General features: G+C 46.0%; 1 protein-coding gene across 1 annotated transcript in view; it reads right to left on the minus strand.

Annotated features, from left to right (window-relative positions):
• Positions 1-12,549, minus strand: part of DNAAF2 (dynein axonemal assembly factor 2) — a 229,251-nt gene that overhangs the window by 12,016 nt on the left and 204,686 nt on the right. The window lies entirely within an intron of this gene.

The raw sequence follows: 12,549 nt of genomic DNA on the forward strand, positions 1-12,549 counted from the left end.
AGTTTGCATTTGTGTAGTCTTTTTAGTGTAGTTGTTGAGTTAGTAGATTTGTATCAATTTGCAATTTGTTTTTGTTTTTCTTTCATTTTTAAAAAAAACTAAAGTATGATGTTGGTTTGCGTGTAGTGTCCATTGTCTGACGGTGTGCATGGTTTGGCGCTTGGCTGCCGGTGTCTGTGGACTGGTGCTTGTCTGGCGGTGTCTGTGGACTGGTGCTTGTCTGGCGGTGTGCGTGGTCTGGTGTTTTGTTGGCCATGTGCGTGCTCTTGCGCTTGCCTGGTGTTGTGTTTGGATTTGTCCTTGGCTGGTGGTGTGCGTGGAGTGGTGCTTGGCTGGTGGTGTGCGTGGAGTGGCGCTTGGCTGGTGGTGTGCGTGGAGTGATACTTGGCTGTCTGTGCACGAAGTGGTGCTTGGCTGGCGGTGTGTGTGGAGTTGCGCTTGGCTGGTGGTGTGTGTGGAGTGACGCTTGGCTGGTGGTGTGTGTGGAGTGGCGCTTGGCTGGTGGTGTGCGTGGAGTGCTACTTGGCTGTCTGTGCACGGAGTGGTGCTTGCCTGGCGGTGTTTGTGGAGTGGCACTTGGCTTGGGGTGTGCGTGGAGTGGTGCTTGTCTGGTGGTGTGTGTGGAGTGGTACTTGCCTGTCGGTGTGCGCTGAGTGGTGTTTGGCTGGCGGTGTGCATGGTCCGGTGCTTGGATGGTGGTGCGCGTGGAGTGGCGCTTGGCTGGCGGTGTGTGTGGAGTGGTACTTGGCTGTCTGTGCACGGAGTGGTGCTTGGCTGGCGTTGTGTGTGGAGTGCCCCTTGGCTTGCAGTGTGCGTGGTGTGTTGCTTGGCTGGTGGTGTGTGTGGAGTGGTACTTGGCTGTCGGTGTGCGCTGAGTGGTGTTTGGCTAGTGGTGTGCATGGTCTGGTGCTTGGGTGGTGGTGTCGGTGGACTGGCGCTCGGCTGGCGGTGTGTGAGTAGTTACTTTGGTCACTACACACACTGCTAGGTGAGTGACACTCCACGCAGTCCATCATTTTGTGTTGTTGAAATTTCAGAAATGTGGGCGTGTGAAAGTGATGGGCCCTTGAATGGCGCTGTCTGCTGGTGTGAGTGTTGAAATGTGATGGGTCCGCGGCTGGCGGTGTGAATGTTTTGTATGTGTCACACGTACGAAAGGTGTATGAATGGCCTGTAAAGAGGTTGGTGCCTTGACGTGGCTTTACAGCTCACGAGCTGTGAGTCAGTGGTTCAGTTTATCATACTTTCAATTATACGCAGTGTATTTCATTTTTTTGAAATTACTTGCAAATACAATTGTATGTACAGAATCATCACTCACCCTCGTGCCAAATCCAACCAGAATGTGTGTGTGCTTGCGGATTTGATGGCTGTGCGTTAATGTTTGTCTTTTATCTCTTTCTGAAGTAGGGTGTACCTTGTCCCTTATTGTGATTGTTGTAATGTGTTGCTGTTCTTTCCGGATGGTGTCAATGGTCTGGTTTGTATCAGGTATGAAAGGCGCGTGAATGGCCTGTAAAACGGTTGGTGCCTTGTCGTGGCTTTACAGCTCACGAGTTGCGAGTCACTGGTTCGGTTTTTATGCATTTATTTATTGACAGAGCATTTCATTTTTTGAAATATCTTGTTAATTAAATTTTATGTACTGAACCATCACTCGCCCTCGTGCCAAATCCAACCTGTATGTGTGTGTCTTTGAGGAATAGTTAGCCGTGCCTTGAATGTTTGACTTTTGAGTAACTCTGTTACGGTGTACATTATAGCCATAAATAACTTACTAAATTTAGTTATTATTGTTAAACCATGGAAGTATATGGTCATGTCTTTCTGGTGAATTCTATTGTTGATTTTTATCCAGAATCTCCTGCAAACTTGAAATTGTCTGTCACAATTTCCTTGAATCACACGCTCTCAAATTGAAAACTTAATTCTCCACTGTACGATTTGGACCGTTTCCTGTTGTAGCCACTATGCCTACCCACGCAAGTGAGGTACCATTTTTCTCGGGAGACCTGGGGGAACGCTGGGTGGAAGGAAATTTGTGTGTGCCCAGTGATGCCACGCTTTCCCATGCAAAAAAGTGTGAAAATAATTATTTTTTTTTAGCTAAAATTGAGGTTTGCAAGGGATTCTGGGTAAAGGAACGTTGGAGGATCCATGCAAGCCATACCTCCTTGGAAGCCCCCGGGTGTCTACTTTTCAGAAATGTGTGGGTTTGGTAGGTTTCCCTAGATGGCCGTCTAGCACGGGGCCAAAAACCCAGGTAACCCCTCTTGCAAAAGCTGGTGGTATTGAATGTCAATCCCACCAGCTTTTGAAAGAGGGGTTACCTGGGTTTTTGGCCCCGTGCGAGACGGCCATGTAGGAAAACCTACCAAACCCACACATTTATGAAAAGTAGACACCCGGGGGCTTCCAAGGAGGTATGGCTTGCGTGGATCCTCCAACGTTCCTTTACCCAGAATCCCTTGCAAACCTCAATTTTTGCAGAAAAAGTCAGTTTTTTCACACTTTTTTGTGTGGGAAAGCGTGGCGTCACTGGGCTCACACAAATTTCCTCCCACCCAGCGTTCCCCCAGGTCTCCCGATAAAAATGGTACCTCACTTGCGTGGGTAGGCATAGTGGCTGCAACAGGAAACGGTCCAAATCGTACGGTGGAGACATTACAATAACCAATAGCAAGATTACCTTCTTTTTTTGGGGGGGGGGACTGAGTTTTTGGACCGGGGCTCGGCGGGCATCTTTGGAAAATACCAAACCCAAACAGTTCTGAAAACTAGACACCCGGGGGAGTCCAGGGAGGTATGGCATGCGTGGGTCCCCCAATGTTTTCCTACCCAGAAATCCCTGCAAACCACAAATTTAGGTTAAAAAAACAGTTTTCCATACATTTTTGCGTGGGATCGCCGTGTCGGCACAAATGTCCTACCACCCTGCGTTCCCCTTGTTCTCCCGAGTAAAATGATACCTCACTTGTGTGGGTGGGCCAAAGGCCTGTGACTAAGGCAGGGGGGCTTAATTTGTTACACTGAAATACTACTTTTTTCAACATTCGTTTTTGGCCTGTTCTGCTTTGGGGCACCCACACAAGTGAGGTATCCTTTTACTCGGGAGAACAAGGGGAGCGCTGGGTGGTAGGACATTTTTGCCGGCACGGTGATTCCACGCAAAAAAGTTTGAAAAAGTGATTATTTTACCTAATTTTAAGGTTTGCAAGGTGTTCTGGGTAGGAAAACGTTCGGGGACCCACGCATGCCATACCTCCCTGGACTCCCCCGGGGGTCTACTTTTCAGAACTGTTTGGGTTTTGTACTTTCCAAAGAATACCACCGAGCCCCGGGCCAAAAACTCAGGTGCCCCCCCCCCCCAAAATCAAGGTTGTTTTGCAATTTGGGATTGTAAATTCACCACCGTACAATTTGAACCATTTCCTTTCGCAGCCACTATGCCTACCCACGCAAGTGAGGTACCATTTTTCTCGGGAGACCTGGGGGAACGCTGGGTGGGAGGAAATTTGTGTGAGCCCAGTGACGCCACGCTTTCCCACACAAAAAAGTGTGAAAAAACTGACTTTTTCTGCAAAAATTGAGGTTTGCAAGGGATTCTGGGTAAAGGAACGTTGGAGGATCCACGCAAGCCATACCTCCTTGGAAGCCCCCGGGTGTCTACTTTTCATAAATGTGTGGGTTTGGTAGGTTTTCCTACATGGCCGTCTCGCACGGGGCCAAAAACCCAGGTAACCCCTCTTTCAAAAGCTGGTGGTATTGAATGTCAATCCCACCAGCTTTTGCAAGAGGGGTTACCTGGGTTTTTGGCCCCGTGCGAGACGGCCATGTCGGGAAACCTACCAAACCCACACATTTCTGAAAAGTAGACACCCGGGGGCTTCCAAGGAGGTATGGCTTGCGTGGATTCTCCAACGTTCCTTTACCCGGAATCCCTTGCAAACCTAAATTTTTGATGGAAAAATCAGTTTTTACACACTTTTTTTGTGTGGGAAAGCGTGGCGTCACTGGGCTCACACAAATTTCCTCCCACCCAGCGTTCCCCCAGGTCTCCCGATAAAAATGGTACCTCACTTGCGTGGGTAGGCATAGTGGCTGCAACAGGAAACGGTCCAAATCGTACGGTGGAGACATTACAATAACCAATAGCAAGATTACCTTCTTTTTTTGGGGGGGGGGACTGAGTTTTTGGACCGGGGCTCGGCGGGCATCTTTGGAAACTACCAAACCCAAACAGTTCTGAAAACTAGACACCCGGGGGAGTCCAGGGAGGTATGGCATGCGTGGGTCCCCCAATGTTTTCCTACCCAGAAATCCCTGCAAACCACAAATTTAGGTTAAAAAAACAGTTTTCCATACATTTTTGCGTGGGATCGCCGTGTCGGCACAAATGTCCTACCACTCTGCGTTCCCCTTGTTCTCCCGAGTAAAATGATACCTCACTTGTGTGGGTGGGCCAAAGGCCTGTGACTAAGGCAGGGGGGCTTAATTTGTTACACTGAAATACTACTTTTTTCAACATTCGTTTTTGGCCTGTTCTGCTTTGGGGCACCCACACAAGTGAGGTATCCTTTTACTCGGGAGAACAAGGGGAGCGCTGGGTGGTAGGACATTTTTGCCGGCACGGTGATTCCACGCAAAAAAGTTTGAAAAAGTGATTATTTTACCTAATTTTAAGGTTTGCAAGGTGTTCTGGGTAGGAAAACGTTCGGGGACCCACGCATGCCATACCTCCCTGGACTCCCCCGGGGGTCTACTTTTCAGAACTGTTTGGGTTTTGTACTTTCCAAAGAATACCACCGAGCCCCGGGCCAAAAACTCAGGTGCCCCCCCCCCCCAAAATCAAGGTTGTTTTGCAATTTGGGATTGTAAATTCACCACCGTACAATTTGAACCATTTCCTTTCGCAGCCACTATGCCTACCCACGCAAGTGAGGTACCATTTTTCTCGGGAGACCTGGGGGAACGCTGGGTGGGTAGAAATTTGTTGATGCACGCAGATTCCGGAACTTTCCACCACAGAAATGTGAGGAAAATGCGTTTTCTTTTCCAATTTCTTAGCTTTGCAAGGGATTCTGGGTAAGAGAACCTGGGGGTAGGCAGTCGAGTGACCCCATCCTGAATTCCCCTGGGTGTCTACTTTTCAAAAATGTATAGGTTTGCTAGGTTTCCCTAGGTGCCGGCAGAGCTAGGGTTCAAAAACAAAAGGTAGTCTCTTTGCCCAAAACGTGCACAATTTCACTGAAAAATTGAGTTGTGACCACGTTGCGTTTTGCACTGTTTCCTGTCGCAGCCACTATGCCTACCCAGGCAAGTGAGGTACCATTTTTCTCGGGAGACCTGGGGGAACGCTGGGTGGGTGGAAATTTGTTGATCCACGCAGATTCCGGAACTTTCCACCACAGAAATGTGAGGAAAATGCGTTTTTTTTTCCAATTTCTTAGCTTTGCAAGGGATTCTGGGTAAGAGAACCTGGGGGTAGGCAGTCGAGTGACCCCATCCTGAATTCCCCTGGGTGTCTACTTTTCAAAAATGTATAGGTTTGCTAGGTTTCCCTAGGTGCCGGCAGAGCTAGGGTTCAAAAACAAAAGGTAGTCTCTTTGCCCAAAACGTGCACAATTTCACTGAAAAATTGAGTTGTGACCACGTTGCGTTTTGCACTGTTTCCTGTCGCAGCCACTATGCCTACCCAGGCAAGTGAGGTACCATTTTTCTCGGGAGACCTGGGGGAACGCTGGGTGGGTGGAAATTTGTTGATCCACGCAGATTCCGTAACTTTCCACCACAGAAATGTGAGGAAAATGCGTTTTTTTTTCCAATTTCTTAGCTTTGCAAGGGATTCTGGGTAAGAGAACCTGGGGGTAGGCAGTCGAGTGACCCCATCCTGAATTCCCCTGGGTGTCTACTTTTCAAAAATGTATAGGTTTGCTAGGTTTCCCTAGGTGCCGGCAGAGCTAGGGTTCAAAAACAAAAGGTAGTCTCTTTGCCCAAAACGTGCACAATTTCACTGAAAAATTGAGTTGTGACCACGTTGCGTTTTGCACTGTTTCCTGTCGCAGCCACTATGCCTACCCAGGCAAGTGAGGTACCATTTTTCTCGGGAGACCTGGGGGAACGCTGGGTGGGTGGAAATTTGTTGATCCACGCAGATTCCGGAACTTTCCACCACAGAAATGTGAGGAAAATGCGTTTTTTTTCCAATTTCTTAGCTTTGCAAGGGATTCTGGGTAAGAGAACCTGGGGGTAGGCAGTCGAGTGACCCCATCCTGAATTCCCCTGGGTGTCTACTTTTCAAAAATGTATAGGTTTGCTGAGTTTCCCTAGGTGCCGGCAGAGCTAGGGTTCAAAAACAAAAGGTAGTCTCTTTGCCCAAAACGTGCACAATTTCACTGAAAAATTGAGTTGTGACCACGTTGCGTTTTGCACTGTTTCCTGTCGCAGCCACTATGCCTACCCAGGCAAGTGAGGTACCATTTTTCTCGGGAGACCTGGGGGAACGCTGGGTGGGTGGAAATTTGTTGATCCACGCAGATTCCGGAACTTTCCACCACAGAAATGTGAGGAAAATGCGTTTTTTTTTCCAATTTCTTAGCTTTGCAAGGGATTCTGGGTAAGAGAACCTGGGGGTAGGCAGTCGAGTGACCCCATCCTGAATTTCCCTGGGTGTCTACTTTTCAAAAATGTATAGGTTTGCTAGGTTTCCCTAGGTGCCGGCAGAGCTAGGGTTCAAAAACAAAAGGTAGTCTCTTTGCCCAAAACGTGCACAATTTCACTGAAAAATTGAGTTGTGACCACGTTGCGTTTTGCACTGTTTCCTGTCGCAGCCACTATGCCTACCCAGGAAAGTGAGGTACCATTTTTCTCGGGAGACCTGGGGGAACGCTGGGTGGGTGGAAATTTGTTGATGCACGCAGATTCCGGAACTTTCCACCACAGAAATGTGAGGAAAATGCGTTTTTTTTTCCAATTTCTTAGCTTTGCAAGGGATTCTGGGTAAGAGAACCTGGGGGTAGGCAGTCGAGTGACCCCATCCTGAATTCCCCTGGGTGTCTACTTTTCAAAAATGTATAGGTTTGCTAGGTTTCCCTAGGTGCCGGCAGAGCTAGGGTTCAAAAACAAAAGGTAGTCTCTTTGCCCAAAACGTGCACAATTTCACTGAAAAATTGAGTTGTGACCACGTTGCGTTTTGCACTGTTTCCTGTCGCAGCCACTATGCCTACCCAGGCAAGTGAGGTACCATTTTTCTCGGGAGACCTGGGGGAACGCTGGGTGGGTGGAAATTTGTTGATCCACGCAGATTCCGGAACTTTCCACCACAGAAATGTGAGGAAAATGCGTTTTTTTTTCCAATTTCTTAGCTTTGCAAGGGATTCTGGGTAAGAGAACCTGGGGGTAGGCAGTCGAGTGACCCCATCCTGAATTCCCCTGGGTGTCTACTTTTCAAAAATGTATAGGTTTGCTAGGTTTCCCTAGGTGCCGGCAGAGCTAGGGTTCAAAAACAAAAGGTAGTCTCTTTGCCCAAAACGTGCACAATTTCACTGAAAAATTGAGTTGTGACCACGTTGCGTTTTGCACTGTTTCCTGTCGCAGCCACTATGCCTACCCAGGCAAGTGAGGTACCATTTTTCTCGGGAGACCTGGGGGAACGCTGGGTGGGTGGAAATTTGTTGATCCACGCAGATTCCGGAACTTTCCACCACAGAAATGTGAGGAAAATGCGTTTTTTTTTCCAATTTCTTAGCTTTGCAAGGGATTCTGGGTAAGAGAACCTGGGGGTAGGCAGTCGAGTGACCCCATCCTGAATTCCCCTGGGTGTCTACTTTTCAAAAATGTATAGGTTTGCTAGGTTTCCCTAGGTGCCGGCAGAGCTAGGGTTCAAAAACAAAAGGTAGTCTCTTTGCCCAAAACGTGAACAATTTCACTGAAAAATTGAGTTGTGACCACGTTGCGTTTTGCACTGTTTCCTGTCGCAGCCACTATGCCTACCCAGGCAAGTGAGGTACCATTTTTCTCGGGAGACCTGGGGGAACGCTGGGTGGGTGGAAATTTGTTGATCCACGCAGATTCCGGAACTTTCCACCACAGAAATGTGAGGAAAATGCGTTTTTTTTTCCAATTTCTTAGCTTTGCAAGGGATTCTGGGTAAGAGAACCTGGGGGTAGGCAGTCGAGTGACCCCATCCTGAATTCCCCTGGGTGTCTAGTTTTCAAAAATGTATAGGTTTGCTAGGGTTCCCTAGGTGCCGGCAGAGCTAGGGTTCAAAAACAAAAGATAGTCTCTTTGCCCAAAACGTGCACAATTTCACTGAAAAATTGAGTTGTGACCACGTTGCGTTTTGCACTGTTTCCTGTCGCAGCCACTATGCCTACCCACGCAAGTGAGGTACCATTTTTCTCGGGAGACCTGGGGGAACGCTGGGTGGGTGGAAATTTGTTGATCCACGCAGATTCCGGAACTTTCCACCACAGAAATGTGAGGAAAATGCGTTTTTTTTAAAAATTTCTTAGCTTTGCAAGGGATTCTGGGTAAGAGAACCTGGGGGTAGGTAGTCGACTGACCCCATCCTGAATTCCCCTGGGTGTCTACTTTTCAAAAATGTATAGGTTTGCTAGGTTTCCCTAAGTGCTGGCAGAGCTAGGGCTCAAAAACAAAAGGTAGTCTCTTTGTCCAAAGAGCGCAAGATTTCACTGGGAAATTGAGGTGCGACCACGTTGCGTTTTGCGCTGTTTCGTGTCGCAGCCACTATGCCTACCCACGCAAGTGAGGTACCATTGTTTTCGGGAGACCTGGGGGAACACTGGGTGGGTGGAAATTTGTTGATCCAAGCAGATTCCAGAACTTTCCTCCACAGAAATGTGAGGAAAATGTGTTTTTTTTTGTCAAATTCGTAGGTTTGCAAGGGATTCTGGGTAACAAGACCTGGTGGTAGGCAGTCAAGTCACCCCATCCTGAATTCCCCTGGGTGTCTACTTTTCAAAAATGTATAGGTTTGCTAGGTTTCCCTAGGTGCCAGCAGAGCCAGGGTGCCAAAACTACAGGTAGGCACTTTGCTAAAAAAGGGTCAATTTGTAACTGCAAAATTTAGGTGTCACCACTTTGCATTTTGCGCCGTTTCCTGTCGCAGGCACAAGGGCGACCCACACAAGTGAGGTACCGTTTTTATCGGGAGACTTGGGGTAATTCAGATTTGTAAATCAACTGTTATTACCAATTGAGCTTTTGCGCATTTCTCCCTTTCAATGAAAGACATTGTGTAAAAAAAAATAATTTTGAAAAATGACCAATAATTCTCATGCTAGTATGAGTATTCCCAATTTTGAAAATTAGCAATAATATACTGTTTCTGAACTCTATATTTTGTACCCAATTCAGAAATACATAGGTGTCTTTCATACAGATTTTTCCATGTATACATTTTCCAAGACAAAGTGCTCTATACCCAGTAAATGAAAAAATACCATTGCAAGTTGCTGCTCAGTTTTTGGATCTGGGTTCGTCGGGTTCTTGGTGAAACTACAAGTCCTATATATCCCCACAACCAGGAAGGTCTAACGGATGTAACGGTATATTGCTTTCTAAGAGCTGTCAAAACTAGAAAAAGTTATAGGTGAAAACGTTGAGACAAAAGGCTGTTTTTTTCAACAAATTTTCAATTATTCCAATATTTAACTGTTAGTTTCTATAAAGAAACCTTCATGGATTTAGACAAATGACCCCTTTCTGAATTCAGAATTTTGTCTACCTTTTGAAAATGTACAGCTTTCTAGGACCCATTATTGCTTTCAAACTCATTTCTACCATTAACTGGAAGGAGGTGGAAAGCTCTAAAAATAGCAAAAATAGGCTATGTCCCAGAAAAATGCCAAAACTGTGTGAAAATGTCGGTTCTCTGACAAAAGACTGTCATTTCCTAAAAGCTGAGAAAATGGAGATTTCAGCCCCACAAACCCTTTTTTGATAACATTTTCAGGGAAAAACCCAGAGGCTTTCATTTGCAGGCCGTTTTTCCCATTTTTCTGAAAAAAACAAAAAAATCACTATATTTTGGTTAATTTCTGGGACCCCTCCATGGTAATCCACAAACCCTGGGCACCTTTAGAATCCACATGATGTTGGAAGAAAAGGACGCAAATTTGGCGTGGATACCTTATGTGGTCAAAAAGTTACAAGGCCTAAGCGCGCACTACCCCAAATCGCCAAAAAAGGGCTTAGCACAGGAGGGGAAAAGGCCTAGCAGCGAAGGGGTTAATGCTATTGGTTTTGCCAATGTCAGATGCTTTTAAAATACACCAGCATTCGGAATGTCTATTCATTATGCTTTCACGATGGCCCCACATGTTACATGATGCAACGTGATCGCCACCTCAAAAGTATACAAAATAATGTTGCGCTTTCAAGACAGCCCGGCACCCTTGTTGTTCCACACTATTGGCTGCCATCATGAAAGTACTAAAACATAATTTCATAGTGGCCATTGCGTTGCTTCGCACAATGTAGCAGCAGCCTTGAAATTATGAGTGTTATTTCTATACAGGGCCGGCTTTAGTGCTGGTGGCGTCCTGTGCAACAATGTTTGTTGGCGCCCCCACCAATGACCACCTCCACCACGGCATTCCCTTCTTAATAGCGACCGCAAAGCTATGTACCAATGTTTTGCGACCGCAATTGCGGTCGCAAAACAGTCACAAATTACCACCTACTTCAAATTGTGGTGATGCATCCGCAAATGGGAAGGGGTCCCCAGGGGACCCCTTACCTTTTGCAAATGCAGGCAATAGTATTTTTTAAGGGTAGGAAGTGGTCCCAGGGACATCTGCCTGTCCTTAATCAATGAAAAGAAAATGTTTCATTATTTTTTTTAATGCATTCCGTTTTCCTTAAGAAAAACGGGCTGCATTTAAAAAAAGAAAATCTGCTTTATTTAAAAGCAGTCCCAGACATGGTGGTCTGCTGAGCCCAGCAGGCCACCATTCCAGGAAGGGCCTGTCACTCCCAATGGGCTTGCAATTTGCGAGAGGCTCATTAATATTCATGAGCCTCGCAATTTGCAACAACCGTTGTGAATCGCAAACAGTGTTAAACTGTTGTACATGCCTAATAGCGCAGTGCAAATTGTGAGCCACAAATGCTATGCAATTTGCAAGGCGCTATTTGGCAGGTCGTACATCGGGCCCAAAGTCTCCATAACCACTCTCTCTCAGATGCATTGAATTCGTTATAGAACGCCATCCATACCATTGTACGATGTCAGAGCATTTAGCATCACATACACATTACACAGAGACAATCAATCATACCTGTGTATTGGAAATGTTACATAAGCCAAAGGACCAAGGGCCCTATTTATGAGGCCTTGCAACAATTTTTCACTTCCGTTGCGTCACTTTTTGCGACGCATCGGCGGCGTAAAACATGCCTCCTGCTGCGCCCAATTTACAAAGTGACGCATCAATGCAGATGCGTCACTTCACCAGGCCCAGTAGACAGAGTTGGGGAGTATTGGGGACTGACTCTGCTAGCATAGAGCTCTTAATGTCAGTCATCTCCTTCCGGTACTGCCAGACCATGAGGCATGCCCAAGCAACATGCAAAAAATCAGCCTGCGTGTCCCCACATCGAATACTTGCGGAGTTTCCCTGTAATCTGTATAGACCAAATGAGCGCATTTATTTTACCTGTTCATCCCTGTAAATAGTACTACTAGTACCCGGGGCCTGTAAATTAAATACTACTAGTGGACAGCAGCACTCATTGTGCCACCCATTAAAAGTAGCACTGTAAAACATGCTGAAGGTCTGCAGACTGTAAGCAGTTTTCAACATCCAATTTGACCTGGAAAAATAAATTATTTGCCAGGCCTAAACCTTCCTTTTAATACTTATGTCACCCTTAAGATATTCCCTAAAGGTCCATAGGACAGGCTGCATTGCATTTAAAAAGTAGGATATGTGCACTTAACTTTTACATGTTCGACCACGGTCAGACGGATGATACTTTGGGCACGACTTCATAGGATACCGGCATGAATAGAAGGCAATAATCCTTAGACATCCAGAAGACATTGGTGCTATTGGAATATCGATATATATATATCACTAAACTTCTTTGGTTATTTACATGATTTGTTTCCAGCTTGGATATATATTATTAACAAGACGTCATGAGATTCTTGGCTTTCAAGATTTCACATTCGTAGATTGCTTTGATGAGCTTCGTGATCTGATTCACACCTTTTATGAAATCCTTCTATTGGACGTAACGCGTTGGCTGGGATTTATGCTTCTGATTAGAAATGAAAATAAAGATTATACGAAGAAAAGAAACTTCATGAGTCCCTGCACTTTAAATTTGTTTCTATTCGCATTATTTTGATATTGTTTATAATTTATAAATGTACTATACTTGATTATATGCTCCTTTTCATTATTTCTTTATTATAAGAGAAGTTTCTTCTCGTATAGTGTGACTTCTATAGCAGTGAGGTTACGAAAAGTGGAGCATTACGATTTAAACACTTTATGGGAACTAATATACTGGTGAAGC

This window comes from Lissotriton vulgaris, chromosome 9 (assembly GCF_964263255.1).
Source record: "Lissotriton vulgaris chromosome 9, aLisVul1.2, whole genome shotgun sequence".
Taxonomy (NCBI): domain Eukaryota; kingdom Metazoa; phylum Chordata; class Amphibia; order Caudata; family Salamandridae; genus Lissotriton; species Lissotriton vulgaris.